The 6000-nt window shown below is 41.6% G+C and overlaps 1 long non-coding RNA gene across 1 annotated transcript; it reads right to left on the bottom strand.

Annotated features, from left to right (window-relative positions):
• Positions 1-3974: 3974 nt before the first annotated feature.
• LOC125498175 (uncharacterized) lies at positions 3975-5707 on the bottom strand. The gene is made up of 3 exons (XR_007274943.2): positions 5571-5707; positions 5431-5472; positions 3975-4655 (listed from the first exon to the last, which is right to left on the bottom strand). It is a non-coding gene; the product is annotated as an uncharacterized LOC125498175 (long non-coding RNA).
• Positions 5708-6000: the final 293 nt, after the last annotated feature.

The following is a 6000-nucleotide window of genomic DNA, read 5'->3' as shown; positions in this document are numbered from 1 at the left end:
ATGGTCCTAGCAATTCAGAGACCAATCATTATTTCTCGCAAGACGGGAAGTAAATTTAGTTCTAAATGGGATGCTCCATACGTTGTCAAAGAGGTGTACACTAATGGGCTATAAAATTGTTGACGCTTGAGATTACGTGGGGCCTATCAACGGCAAGTTTCTGAAGCGCTATACTCATGAAAAGTAAGAGCATCGTTAACTCCTAAGCAAGAGGATAAACTGCATATGTTGAAAGAAACATACGTGCATTTGAACTACGTTGGCTTGATCTTGTAAAAGCAATTTGTTGACATTTTACAAGTACGTAGGCAGCTAGGGTAACATAAAAAATTACTCGAGTACAACCACACCACACCACAAAACAAAAAAAAACAAAAATTGTAATACTCCTGGCCCGCAAGAGTATAAACTGTGAACAGTGAAACAAAAAAAAAAAAAAATAAATTGTAATACTCCTGGCCCGCAAGAGTATAAACTGTGAACGGCGAAACAAAAACAAAAATAAAAAAAAGGGACGATGCGTTCATCTCATACAAAAATAAAAGCAAATAAAACAAAATATGTGTTCAGTCTCAATCCATCCACTCAAAGGGTTTGATCGCAGATTGTAGTTCGAGAAGGTTCACCCTATGTTGTTCGAGTTGGGAAATCCATCAGTACTCAAAGATGGTGTTGCTGCTAACTCATCCAGGGTTTGTTTCACAGCCTTTATTTGTTCTTCATAGACGTCAACGGGTTTTGTTAGCCGCCAACTCATCAGAATAAATAACTTTCTCCTCACAAGCTTTTTGTAACTCAGCTTCTAGATCACTTACCCTTTTTGTGACTGTTGCATCTGTTCCTCTAATATTTTTGCTTCTCTTGCTCTTAACAAAATCGACTCAGCTTGTTTCAGCAACTCTGACTGAGCACGCATGTCATGCTCCACTGCTCTGACCGCTGGCGCCCTGCAACTTCTGCCTCTAAAGCAAGATAAGTCTTGACAGACCAAAAATAGGAATCAACCTTATGCTTCAGCGGACGTGGGTCACCCTTAAGGTTTTGTATGCCTTTATACACCATGCGAGCTTCTGCATACTTTTCCTCAATCTCAGAAAAAGGCGATTGTTGCAACATGGTCAGATAGCCTGCTCCAATGCTTCTGATAGCGTTGGTAAAGATGGTAGAAGAATTAGGCCCTGGACAAAAAGTGTTAGAAGATGTAGTAAGGAATATGATCACCCTTTATAGCGTCATCTGAGCGTTCACATCGTAGGGTGAATATCCAAAGCCCTAGAGGCGACTTCAAGAGAATGGGGACCCTGAATCGATCGTTCACTACGAGTTGATGAAGATAGGCACATTGGATGAGTCTCTTTCGCTTGGTCCACATGCGTCGAATCCTGGGCGACCCTTAATTCCTTTCCTTTTCTGGTTGGAGGATGGGTATCGACCTCTACAACCCGATTATCATCTACAATGTCTTGAATGCCCGCATCCAAGTCAATGTCACCGTCCTGAAAGGAAATCAATAAATAAAAGGAAGCAATTAAAGGAAAAGAAGGAAAAGAAGAGAATCGAACTTACCAAATGAAGATCGGTAGGAAGAAAAGGAGAATTTGGTATGTTATCAAAAAACTCCGACAAAGCTCGATGCACCAACTCCTTGAGCCTGGGAGGTTGACTTCCTCTTCCCATTACGTTTGTGTTTAAAATTGACATCGGATTCTGTGTCACTAGTGTCTGCACCATTAATGGAACCATGACGATCTGCTGTTGGTTTATTACTGCGGTTGTCAGGAGTGCCTCTAAGACGTAAATCGTCATCTTTTGGCGGCTCCAAACGCTTTCCATCATTATGTCGTGGACCGTGCTTGTACTTTGATGCATCAGTCAGGGCGCTTGAACAAAGCATTTCAACATTCTTCCTCAAATCCCAATAGACACTTTAGGCCACCAGCTAGCAAATTCAGATGTCACCAAGTTTTTCCAGTCTAGTGATTGGCATGGTGTAAAAACACGAGACTGGCTTTCCGTAAACAAAAGCAGCGTCCAATAACGCAAAGCTTCATAGTAAGACACCTGCCGTTCTTGTACATCACGACGCAGTAAGCCAGTGTAATCTTGGCAATAGCCAAACTGTCGTGCAAATCGATGTGGGGAGTAAGGTTCAACATGAAACTTGTCGCAGGAACGCAAGACGAGGTAACCTGATCGAAGAGAAACCATATAACTGAATTTGACAGGGTCTAGTTGACCGTCATCATGCAAAAGGTCATGTTTTGTTCTGTTAACATGGTGCAACCCACGTTAATTGACGCCCCTGCATGTATAAGACTATGAGCATCATCTCCGTTAAAGAATTTTGATCCTTGTGCACCCGAATATATAACCATCCAAGGACCAGGTGGGACAGGGTCGGCGTCATGGTGAGTGTTGAAATAATATGCTAACCAACCATAAAGGTAATGTGCTGGGAAGAAGTCTTTGAATAAGCTGGTTTCGGAGCGCTTGCAATAGCATTCAGACCGCGATATATACTGGAAAGCACTGGAACGGCAAGACTAAAGGTGTGCCCACATGCCATCAAGACAGCAATCTCAAAAGTTCTCGGTCTAATCAACCTCTCTTCAGAGTCAGGCAACACAAAAGTGCATAACCAACAAGATATAAAGGCAGCAACATAAGTGTTTGTCCTCCTATTCACACCTTTGAGTCCAAGAAGGTTAAACATATCTGATTCTGCTTTCTCCCAAACAATCGGCTGGGTTTCAATGTTTACGCTTGGATTAGCAGTAAATTTTGGGCGAGACTCAGAGTATCTGCGCCTCTTGGTAGGTTCTTGTGAACTCTCTTCTGTTTACACAAAAATCAATCCAGCTTTGAGCGCTCACACCTTTCCTAGAGTGGGGGTCCTTTGTTAGGGTATGATAAACAACAAACAGTATCTCACAAGCTTGAGATAGTAATCGTCTGCCCTCTTTGTCTCGAGCACGCATGATGTTGTAGCTAGGGACTGTCTCATCATAAATTTTTCCGATGATGGGTAACCCTCCAAACTTGTACAAGTCCCACAATGAAATAGACCCCTCGCCAGTCATGGTACGAAGTGTATTACTAGTAGGACACCAGCTCTCACAAAATGAGCGAATGATGTCTGGGTTCTTGTCATACAGAAAAAGAGAAGCTTGGACTGCAGGGTAAATAGAACAAGAGTCGAGAATTGACCCAAAACGAGACAAAACATCCTCAGTCCACTCCCAATAACCGGGCAGGTAAACCGCCTCGCCCGAGATCCTCAAACTTTTAGAGCCCCACCGCACCGAACCTGAAATGATTCTGCGACCAAGCATCGATGAAGACGTAGGAAGCTCAAAGTTGTCTCGAACAGTGCTTTTAAGGACTACATCGGAGTTACGTCGTGGGACCCCTTGCTCACCTTTACTGACATTTCACTCAGTAAAGATCCTTTGTTAATGTGTGTATGCATGCCATCAGGACGAAGCAATGATTTGTGAATAACAAAAGTAATGCCAGTTCGTAGATCATCTTCTTCATTGTCAATTAAAGAAAGATGAATGTCATCGCCGTGCTTAAATTCTTTGAAGTACACCATCCTGAAAAAAAAAATGCGTGTTAAAAAAAAAGAAAGAAAGGAGCATACAAATAGCTAAGGGGAGAGGGGTCGAACATAATGACTAAGGGGAGAGGGGTCGAATGTCTTCGTCTTCAAGGGACTGTCTGGAAGTGTCAGTGTCACAGTGCTAAAGACATATGAATAACACCCCTGACAGGCTCACAGTGCTAAAGACATGTGGCCTATCACGACGGAATCCCTGCCTTCGTCTTCGTCTTCGTCTTCAAGGGACTATCTGGAGGTGTCAGTGTCGCAGTGCTAAAGACATATGAATAACACCCCTGACAGGCTCACAGTGCTAAAGACATGTGGCCATCACGACGGAATCCCTCCGTCTTCGTCTTCGTCTTCAAGGGACTGTCTGGAGGTGTCAGTGTCGCAGTGCTAAAGACATATGAATAACACCCTGACAGGCTCACAGTGCTAAAGACATGTGGCCCATCACGACGGAATCCCTGCCTTCGTCTTCGTCTTCAAGGGACTGTCTGGAGGTGTCAGTGTCGCAGTGCTAAAGACATATGAATAACACCCCTGACAGGCTCACAGTGCTAAAGACATGTGGCCCATCACGACGGAATCCCTGCCTTCGTCTTCGTCTTCAAGGGACTGTCTGGAGGTGTCAGTGTCGCAGTGCTAAAGACATATGAATAACACCCCTGACAGGCTCACAGTGCTAAAGACATGTGGCCCATCACGACGGAATCCCCGCCTTCGTCTTCGTCTTCGTCTTCAAGGGACTGTCTGGAGGTGTCAGTGTCGCAGTGCTAAAGACATATGAATAACACCCCTGACAGGCTCACAGTGCTAAAGACATGTGGCCCATCACGACGGAATCCCCGCCTTCGTCTTCATCTTCAAGTGAACCTGTCATACACACACACAAAAAATACACGGGTACACATGTACAAAAAAGTGATATTGTGCAAACAAAATATTCTAGACAAAAAGGGTGTAACAAAATCATCACCTCACTAGTCTTGAGCTTCTGCAACGCTTCAAAGATAGTCTAGAAGTTCAGTATCTCGCAAAATCTGATGTACTGCAAGTCAAACATAGTATGTCAAAAAATCCAAACTGTTGAAAAAGAAAAACAAAATCACAAAAGCAATTCCTAATGCACTAGTTTCACGAACACGTATGAGGATGTTCATGATCATGATGTCATAGGAACAAAATTATCCATCAAAACAAACGAAAAAAAAAAGTAAACAAAAAAAAAAAAATGAAGGCATACCGCAGCCTTCAAACTCAAAAAAAAAAAAAAAGCCAGCACTCTTACGCAACACACTCATTATCATCATCCCTAATTCATCTTCATCATCACCCGATTCATAACCATTCATCATCTTCTAATGATTTCCGAAAACCAAATAAACAAAAAGTCAACGCAAGAGAATACACATCAAGATTTTGATCTCACCCCACATCATCGTCTTTCACCTTATTTTTTGGTTTGATGCGTCAACTGAAATCCATCACTTCATCACACTACACCTACACCCATGATTAATCATCAACCAAATTCCTCGTTGACCCATCAGCCTAACTAATTCATCCCTGATGCTAAAATTCATTAAAACCCCATCAAAACAAAAAAATAAAAAAAAAAAAAAAAATCCTCCACCATTAAAACCCCATCGAAAGCCTTGCGAAAAAAAAAACAAGCAGACAAGCAACGACTAAAGAAATTGATTCCATGATCTTGATGATGAACACGGAAGACAAGTAATCAAAAGACAAAAAAAAAAAAAAATCATGCTTCCTATTGTAAATCAATCGAGATACAAAGAGGAGGAAAAAGAATTGAAGTACACCTGTTGATTTTGTGATGTCGACGATAATGAAGAGTTTTAGCACTGCAGATTAAACCAGTTATAAGGTAATTATATGGTGCTGTCAGATTGTTTAAAAAAAAACGCACCAAAGAAACAAGAAGATAAGGTATGGGGTTTACCTTGTTCGGTATTCACAAAAGACGAAGTTGGTTGCAAAATTGCAGGTCGAATCCAATGTTTCGGTCTGTAGACGAAGACTAAGAAGTATAGCAGCTCTCAAATCTCAATAACTGTCACGAAGTGAAAGCGGTACCCGTGCAAGTATTTATACACTTTGGTGAAAAAAAAAAAAAAATTGAACCTAATACTTATTCGATTAGGATGATTTATCCGAGTCCAAAACTTAATAAAGTTGTAAGTAGTTCATAACTCTAGGAAACAACTCTCAACACGGTGATTGTCACCTAATTGCTAAACCAAACACAAATTCGAGACCTTGTCACGATTAAACACTTCAAATCGTGTACGTGACGCTGTCTCGAGGGGGCAATTTGTAGACACTAAAAATTTATTAGTGTTTTACATGAAAATAAATTAATTATTATTGAG

Source organism: Beta vulgaris, chromosome 6, assembly GCF_026745355.1.
Source record: "Beta vulgaris subsp. vulgaris cultivar EL10 chromosome 6, EL10.2, whole genome shotgun sequence".
NCBI classification, from domain to species: Eukaryota; Viridiplantae; Streptophyta; class Magnoliopsida; order Caryophyllales; family Amaranthaceae; genus Beta; species Beta vulgaris.
Note: the sequence above shows the minus strand (reverse complement) of the source record. Positions and strands in the feature narration are given on the sequence as shown.